At 38.3% G+C, this 10,007-nt stretch overlaps 1 pseudogene; it reads left to right on the top strand.

Annotated features, from left to right (window-relative positions):
• Positions 1-7,412: 7,412 nt before the first annotated feature.
• LOC121439709 lies at positions 7,413-8,360 on the top strand (annotated as a pseudogene).
• The last annotated feature ends 1,647 nt before the right edge of the window (positions 8,361-10,007 follow it).

Below are 10,007 nucleotides of genomic sequence, written 5' to 3'. Positions count from 1 at the left end.
AAAGTTATGGGAAGACAATGAACCGTGGCAAAGAGCTTGTGCTAACTTTTTGGGAAAAATTAATAGCAACTATCCCAAAAGTGATAGACTTAATCTCATAAAAAGAACTTCTTGGATTCTTCCTAGAATTGTACGTGATGCTCCAATAACTGGAGCCCGTACGTTCTATACTGATGCAAATAAATCAGGGAAAGCAGGTTACAAGTCAGATGAATTGAGTAAGGTGGAACAAAGCCCTTATAATTCTGTCCAGAAGGCAGAATTATATGCCATTCTTATGGTGCCAAGGGATTTTAAAGAACCTCTTAATATAGTTACAGATTCACAATATGCAGAAAGAGTTATCTTGCATATTGAAACCGCTGAATTTATACCAGATGACACAGAGTTGACTTCATTGTTTATCCAGGTACAAGACATAATCAGGAACAGGCTTTGTCCGATGTACATAACACACATCCGATCCCATACAGGTCTGCCTGGTCCTCTAGCCCAAGGCAATGCTGAGATTGATCAATTATTGATTGGAAGTGTGTTGCAGGCCTCGGAATTTCATAAGAAGCATCATGTCAATAGTAAAGGCCTAAAGAAAGAATTTTCCATTACTTGGCAACAAGCTAAGGACATTATAAAGAGATGCCCTACTTGTTCTTTCTATAATCAAACACCGTTGCCTGCAGGGAGTAACCCAAAGGGTACTAAGAGAAATGAAATCTGGCAGATGGATGTGTTCCACTTTATGGAATTTGGTAAATTAAAATATGTACACCACACCATAGACACGTATTTAGGTTTTCAATGGGCTACTGCCCTGAGCTCAGAAAAGGCTGATTCAGTAATCACACATTTATTGGAAGTTATGGCCATCATGGGTATACCTGCGCAAATAAAGACAGATAATGGTCCAGCATATGTATCTAAGAAAATGAAACGCTTTTTTGATTATTATAATATAAAACACATTACAGGTATACCAAATAATCCTACAGGTCAGGCAGTTATAGAAAGATCAAATCGTACTATAAAGCATATGCTGAACAAACAGAAAGGGACTAAAAATACCCCCAGAAATAGATTACATAATGCTTTATTAACCTTGAATTTTCTTAACGCTAATGAGAAAGGAACGACAGCAGCAGAAAGACATTGGATAATGGAAAAGTCTGCTGAACTAAATCAACCGATTTATTTCAAAGATGTGCTGACCTCTCAGTGGAAGCCAGGAGATGTGCTACATTGGGGAAGGGGTTTTGCTCTTGTTTCCACAGGAGAAGAAAAATTGTGGATACCATCAAAATTAATAAAGTTTCGATTTGAAGAGGAGAAACCTCTTGGAAAGGAGAAATGACAACTCATCCACAATGATGATATTCATACAGGTGGTAAGAAAAACATAGAATGGGGGCAGGGTTCTGTTCTTATCTCCACAGGAAAACACTCATCTTTGAGAAATTCAAGGGACCCTGGATGTTTGGATACTGACAGATGGAAAAATACCTGCCCAATAGGAAATATCAAGACAACTGAATGGATTGTGTAAGTAATATTAAACCATATTTCTAAATTTATAAAGCTGGTTTTGAAGTTGGACTCTGGCTCAGTCCCTCTCCAATTCCAATCCTGTTAGTAAGAGAAAAACCCAGAGTTTCTGGAGTTTCTGTCTCATGTCAAGAGCCATGATATGGGACAGAAAGAAATATGAGTTTAGAAAACATCTTTGCTTTTCTTCATATCTATCATACTTTTCATTGAATATATCTATCATGTCTTTCATTGAATATATATATGTCTATATGTGTCTATATGACTAATGTTTAAGTTTTTCATAATGAACAATGAGTTTTTCCTGAAGTGACATTTGAAGTTTCCAGGAAGAAGATGAGGCCCCATAACAACAACTCCACCTGGTTGATATGACGTCATGATACTGATAGCGCTACTACAAGACCTGCTTTTAGTACCAGCTGCACAAGACAGTTCCAACTTGGTTAGCTGAAATGGTGCACATCTTATACAACATTTTGGCCAGACCTGCACAAAATACTCAGAGACTATTGGCAATTTTAAAAGACATTGATCTTGAAATTTAACCATCATTTCACTTTCACAGGATCCCCCAGAAAGAACGTCGCCCCCATGACAGCTGGAAGTAATTCTAGAGGACGACGTCCCCTTTCCCAATAAAACTTGCCCTTGGGTTTAGGGACATCATTTAGGGGTTGATTATAATTAGTATATGATTGAGGGTTGGGGGAGGAATTTTATACGCTCAGGGATCATTTAAAAAAAAAAGAGGGATGATGGGATAATAGATTTGTAATTGTGAGTTACTGTTTTTAGACAAATACATTGGTATAGATTCTTGTATATTGATACAAAGTTAAATTATATTGACTATTGTACGCATGCATGTTTCTACCTCTGTTTAAAACATTTTTTATGTATTGACATATATTGTATTGATATATATATATATATTGTATATATTTACCATATTGCAGTGTACATTTCTACCTCTGATTAAGATACTTATATAATGATTGTGTATTGATATATATTTACCTACTGCAATGTTTATTTGTACATTGTTTATATTTGGAGGTCATTGTCCTCATTTGTTTCACAGTCGTTTATTGTCTTAGTCTTTAAGTTAGATAGATATTGAGAATTATATAGACTAATAGTCATCTAAGTTTGTCATTTATAATAGACTAATCAGGTTCTTTAGATATATAGAGATTATACTCAGTATAGATAGATAATCTTCAACTTCTTCAAAGAGCTGTAGAAAATGGCCTTTAATCTAACTCAGAGTTTTGTGGTAGTGAGACACAATTGCTCCTGGCAACACCACTCTATTCCCGAGAGAATGTTGAGCACCAAAGACACTCCACCTGGAGCCTTTCTTTTTGGCAGAACTGGCGTTTAGGCAAAGAAATGCCCATACCTCAACAACTGACAAAGATACAGAGCATGCATCAATGGATAAAACAGGACTGTCATATCCTGCCAAGACAGGGTAAGATAGTTTTGAAAAGTTGCTTGCCTTAGAAAATGGTATGTCAGTTATGTTAGGCCTTAGCCAAAGTTGGTTGCTTCAACGCTGCTAATGTGACTTTGGGTGATTGCCCAGGTAGCTAGTTGTCTCTGTAATTTGTTGCATGTTTTGGAAGTTGTTTTACTGAACTTCCTAATTACCCAGGTAACATTATTTCCCTTCTCAGATCTTCGATGGGATTGAAGACTATATAAATGTAGTTACTTTCTCTCATAACTTGGCCAAGTTATTTATTATACAAGACCTAAGCTAGTTAGAATAGGATATTTGTACTTATTGTATATAATTTCATAGTAGGTTTAGAACTCTCTTATTTAAACAAAAGGGGGAGGTGTTGCGGGAGGTCCTCCCACTCCTCCAGCCTATCACCGCTGAGGTACCAGCCCACTGGGGCGTGGTTTCTCTCCCTTTAAAAAAGCGGCCACTTCCCTCTTCTCTCTCTCTTCACTTCCTGCTCCGCCTGCGACTAGACTCCTTTCCTGGTTGCGAAGAGGGCTGTTGCCTGGGACAGTGATCTGTAAGTTTTTTCCCCTTTAAATAAATACCACCCTAATAATCATAACCCCGAATTGGTGTGGCATTGTTTGTGACTTACGCCTTCATATTTTGGCATATAGTTTCACAGGGTTAAGAGTTCATCATGAGAGGAAGGCATGCCAGTAAGAGTCAGGCATGGTTCAGGAGCAGAAAGCTGAGTTTACCTCTGGAATCTCAACCTTGAAGCAGAGAGAACCGGAAATCACATAAGTCCTTAAGTAATCAAAGGCTGCTTCCAGTGACAAACTTCCTTCTTACAGGTCACACATCTTATAGCTCCCTATGTAACATCAGCTGGGAACAAAGTGTTTAAATTCTCAAGGTTTCAGGGGCATCTCACTTAAACTATCCCATCTCTGGTCCAATATAAATCATCTATTATGTGCCTCATATCTTAGTCTCTATGTAGCAACCTTAAAATCTCTGTTTCAGGATTTATTTTAGATATAATAGAAAATAGTGGAGTATTTCCTTCTGAATAAGTCTAAAGCACAATTTTTTAACTAGTGATGTTTTTTCTTCTTTCTCTTTCTCATCCTCTTCTTCTTTTCTTGCCTAGTATTTGGCTATGGGTCTGCATCTGTTGCTGGATGAAGCCTCTCTGATGACAAGTGGGCTAGGAAAAAATCTATGAGTACAGCAGAGCATTGTTAAGCATCATTACACTGAAATTTTTTGCTTTTTTTGTGTGTGGTTCTATCCTAGGTCTCTGGGCCATCCAGTTTCTGTGACACTACAGGCAGTGTCTGGTGGGCTTACTCCCCTCCATGGGTTTTAGGCTAGACTGGTAATTGGCCAGTCTCTTGTTCACACTTTTCCAAGCACATCTGAGAGACAGGACAGGCTGTAGATAAAGGGTTATTGGGTTGCTTGAACATTTTGTTAATTTTAGCAAAAGTGCTGTAAATTTCTAAATGAAACTCTGAAGCAGCTGTCAAGTAAGTATGGAGGCTACCAGGAATGTTTTGGAAGCAGGGAGGATAGCTTGGTGAAGCAAAAGTGTTTTTCTACTTCTTTTAAATGGGATATTTTTATTTTACTTCTGTTTGTTAACATGGACTGGGATCAACTAATGCACACAGACTTGTAGGGCCTGGGGAGAACAACTCACACACGGGAAACCCAGAGCTCAGCTGTTCCTACTGCACTGTTTTCCTGGAATTGTTTATGGCAGTTTTTCACCTCCTGTTTAAGGTCTTCTATTATTTTCATATAATTCACTTTTGAGTCGATTTCTTCTAATTCTTCTGGAGTGGGGTGTACAATTCTTCTTATTTCGGGATCCCTGGATTCTGGTGATATCATGTTGCCTTTCAGGTTGTTGGAGGAATTCTTGCATTGGCACCTTCCCATCACTTCCTTCAAATGGAGCCAGGAGAGGCCTGGTGTCTTGGTCCAGACTTTGCTGTGACTGATTCTCTGGGTGTATCTCCTCGGTGTAGAAGCAGGAACCGTTCCCATGCAGATGGAACTCCTCAGCACCGAAACATAGATGCCTGGTTATCCAATGACCCGCAAACAAAGGGGCAAACTTGGGTGGCAGGACTGGGTCGAGTAGAACACAGGAGACCCTGCCATGCAAGCTGAAGGTGCCTGCTCTCCCTTTTGGGGTCCTTGAGGCCTTCCCTATAGGCAGGCACTCACCACTCTGGGTGGGTAGCCTTAATGTAGGAGCAGAAACCTGTTCCTGAGCAAAGGACCTTGCAGATCACGCAGGCTTGGGGTGGGAGGTCGTATGTAAGAAAGACAGCCCTGCAGAAGGAGCTGGGGGAGGGGGGTTTGGGCTCTCTTCCAGGACAATCCGTCCCTGGATAGCACACACTCACCAGTCCAGATGGAGCTCCTCAGCACCTAAACAGGGACGGCTGGTAGCCCAATGAGCTGGGGACAAAAGGAAGCTAGATAAAGTTTTTAAAGATAAAATATAATGTATATTGTGAAATGTATGATTTATGTTGGCATATTCCTGGGGATGTTATCGCATGGTCTCATTTACTGACTTCTGAATTATTTTTTTAACTACATGCATGCACATATATGTGGAATATACAAGTGAACTTGAAATTACAGTTGGCCACTCTTTCTCACAAGAATCTTAGTTGGTATAGTTTTCTATTTCCCTAACACAGAGTTGAATTTAAAGTAACAAATCATACTAATTTGATAAAATAGCCATACTGGTAACCATGTTAAATAACTAATAAAAGCCCCAACTAAGACTTTTTGTTGAGATTATGAAAACTGTCTATGTGTTGTTGAGATATGATAACACTGGGAGCCTTGATTTCTACTGCGTGGGGAGGAATCTCTATTAAAACAGAGATTCTAAAACAGGATCACTATGTTGACATCTTTGGCAAATTCATCTTTGTCACAATGTGTTGAAACAGTGTTTTTCTTGGTGTCACATGCTCTCTCTTATAGGGGTTTTTTGGCTCCACATCTTCAGATGTGAGTATTTACCTGTGTAAACTACAGAATATCAGGAAAGCAAAATGGGACCATGGCCAAGAAAGGGTTGATCGTGGGTAGCAACAGAGGGAAGAATAGGATACAAATGATCTTATCATGGAAATGGGAAAGGGCGGGCTCCTTAGAAGGTAGGATGGAAGTATATATATAAGGAGGTGGGAGGAAGGTACAGGGGAGTAGCAGGATATCATTGATTTGAATCGAAAAAGGAGAAAAGGGGGGTTTCTTAGTTAAAGAGGAGGATTTAATTACAGAAGATGGAATAGGTAGGTAAAGTATCAAGGGATGGATGAAAAACCCCAAGAAAATCATACTACTAATGATTTATCTCCCACCACTGTCCTGCTGTGAAAAATAAAGAAAAATAGCATTTGTCTTGATAGCTGGGAGTTAGTTCTTTAAACCATAAATAGAGCTCACACAAGTTTTAAATGGGATGGGATATAAACTGGGAGACATCTAGGAGAATTTATAACAATAACGGTTACACAATTAATAGGGTGTGGAAAGTGCACTAATGAACTCCAATTGTATCATTGTCTTTAATTCCAGATTCTAGGGCGGTGAGTTCATTGAAAAATAAAAATAGATGAAATGAGATAGATACACCACTGATTAAAATAGTGGGATTTTCATGAATTATCAACTGTAAATCCATTAGAATTATGAATGAAAACATGGATAGTTGTAAAATGGAGCTTATTAAAATTATAGAATATAAAACTGACTCACCTCACTGTTTTGGAATTTTTTGTGAGTTTTCCCCAGATCAACATAATTTTTAATAAATTGTACAAATATGATTATGCTCCTCTATTCTCATCACTGCTGTTTTCAGTGTTAACTATAAAATGAGACAATGTAAGTCAAATCATTTGTATTCAATTTCTAAGGCATGCTGTCTAGGTGCAATACAGGCACATAAAGTATGCATTTTGTATAGGATATGGCTAAGAATGCACTTATCTTGCTCAATATGTTATATGTCCAGGAGAAATATTGAGACTATTTAGAAACATAGGCCTTGTCTAATGTGAAACTTCAAAAATTAAAAATATGTATTAATCAAGAATAAATAGGCAAAACAGAATGATGATTTAAACATACTGACCAATTAATCAAAAGTTTGGTGAATACTTTATTATTTTTTTCCAGATATTTGAAATAGATTTCTACATCCATTTGTGTTGGGATCTGATGCCCTCTTGAGGAAGATACCTGGTCAGTTGTCCTCATCAGCTTAGACCATGAAACCCAAGATGAATAAGGCCAACAGAACAACCACATACGGGCTGCTCATGCATGCTTCATCATTGCCATGGCATAAATTTCATTCTTTCTTTTCATGTTTTTAAGATGAATAGAATTTCAACATATGTCCTCATTAAGTATTTTCCTTAATTTCCAAGCTGGACTTGGAGTCCTGGCCAATATGTTTCTCCTAGTTTTCTACACTTTCATAATTCTGTGTCACAGACCTAAGCCCATGGACATGATCTCCTGTCAGCAGACCTTCATCCACATAGTGTTGCTCATCACTAAAACCAATATTTGGCTTTGGAACATATTTGAGTCACTGAACATTGACAATGACTTCAAATGTAAGACAAATTTTTACATAACCAGGGTGTTGAGAGGCCTCTCCATCTGCACCACCTGCCTCCTGAGTGTGTTCCAGGCTGTCACTATCAGTGCCAGTTTTCCTTTGTTGGCAAAATTTAAATATAAACTAAAAAAAACGTGATTTCTGCTTTCTTAATTATTTGGTCTTTCAATTTGTTATTCAATTGCTACCATCTCTTCTATGCTGGTGCTTTTACTAATGTGAGTGAGACCAACCAGATGAAGGTCACTAAATTCTGTTCACTCTTTCCCGTGAACTATATCATCCGGGCACTGATTTTAACAACTACAATCTCCAGAGATGTTTTTCTTATAGGAGTTATGCTGGCCACTAGTGCATACATGGTGATTATCTTGTTCAGACATCAGAGGCAACATAAGCATCTTCACAGCCTCAGCCACCTGAGAGCATCTCCTGAGAAAAGGGGCTACCCACACCATCTTGCTGCTGGTGGTCTCCTTTGTGGTCATGTACTGGGTGGACTGCATCATCTCATCCACTACAGTCCTGTTATGGATGTATGACCCAGTCACTCTGAGTGTTCAGAAGTTTGTGATGAATGTCTATCCCACAATTACTCCTTTGGTACAAATCAGTTCTGATAGCAGAATAATCAATATGCTGAAACACATGCAGTCTATGTGCCATCAGATTTTTAAAAAGAGATAATTTTTCACATTTTTCATAAAATGATTTATTTATTGTTTTTATATTCATGAGTATTGTGTCAGCTTGTATGTATCTGTTAATTCCTGGTGCCCACAATGTCAGAAGAGGCCATTGTCTCCCCCTCCTGAGTTGGACAGACAGTTGTTTGTGAGGTGTTATGCTGATGCAGCCACAACTGATTTTTCCAAAAAACATATTCTTCTTAAACTCTGTAATAATTCAAGTAGAAAATCAAGATTTTTCATATTTTAAATAAAATTTGTGGCTTTACACATGAGCATTCTTGTGATATTTCTGCTGCCAAGTGCTGTCAATTCCTTTAACTTCATCCTACACTATAGTTGAAATTTCCACAGGAATTTTCTTACTCTCTCCTCTTTACTTATATTATAAATATTCCCTGATGCTAAGGTCGCTCAAAGGAAGCTCCTTGCTGCCACAAACTCTTTACATTTTTCTTTTGAATCTAATATGCTCTCAGCTATCAAAAATAGATCAAATGTCCCATTGCAGATTTAATTCTCTTTTCTAAGTGTAGTTTCTCTGGATCCATAAATACTGTGAATTTAAAATTCCCCTTTTTACTACAGTAACTTAATGAGTCTTACATGAAAATCCCATATGCCTGTGTATTTGTACTTTTTCAATACTGAATTATTATTAGAAAAACAAAAATTGTTTGTAGATATTCATGTTGTACAGTGTGTTTTTAGTGTACATGTGTTTGCATGTGTGTGTGCACAGATGAAGGATATGTGTGCATATGTATGTTGAGGACAGAATACAGCATTTGCTGTTTTTCTTTAGAATCCACTCACCTTGGTTTTGATATTGTCTCCAGTGACCTGGGGATTGCCAAATAGGAGAAGATGATATAGTACCAGGTATCTTCCTGTCTATGACTCTCCAGCTCAAGATTACAAGTGTACACACCACACTCCACTTAATTTTTTTCTTTTATTGATAATAAAAAATGATTTGCTTTAACATACAGTATATACTGAATAGAGTTTCTCCTCCCTGTAACTGAGTTCCAGGAAACTGAGGTTTGGCAGAGAAGAAAACCAGAGAAAACAGAGATAATTGTGAAGATGTAATTGAATGAGGAGCCATATCACAGCCCCAGAAAGCAACTGAACTTGGCAGCTTTGGTCACATGGTCCTGGCTTTAGATGAAGGTTAGAAGAAAGAGGTTATGGAATCCCCCTCTGTGACTGAGAAAAGTTGCTGAGGCCATGTACAGGTGTCACTCCATGGAGACCTAGAGAGGCCATTGTGTCAACCTGTGAAAGTCAAAGCTGAATTACCTCAGAGATCCCATGCTGTTGGAGATGACAGAGCCATGTAATACCTGCTGAGGAAAGCTGCTAACAGGGAATAGAAGTGAGAGATATGTGATGTGTTTTTGATCTTAGCCATTCTGACCATTCTGGTGCAAGATGGGTAGCTCAGAGTCATTTGATTTGCCTTTCCTTGACAATTAAGGATGTTGAGCAATTCTTTCTTTTTAATTTTTCTTTTTATTAAAAAATTCCACCTCCTCCCCTCCTCCCACTTTCCTCCTTTCCTCCCACCACTCCCCCTCCCTCTCCAGTCTAAGGAGCAGCCAGGCTGCCCTACACTATGGAAAGTCCATGAATGTCCCTG

The sequence above is a fragment of the Microtus oregoni genome, unplaced genomic scaffold, assembly GCF_018167655.1.
Source record: "Microtus oregoni isolate MIOR12 unplaced genomic scaffold, Mior012 000062F_ref0000492, whole genome shotgun sequence".
NCBI classification, from domain to species: domain Eukaryota; kingdom Metazoa; phylum Chordata; class Mammalia; order Rodentia; family Cricetidae; genus Microtus; species Microtus oregoni.
This window is presented reverse-complemented; position numbering and strand designations above follow the sequence as displayed.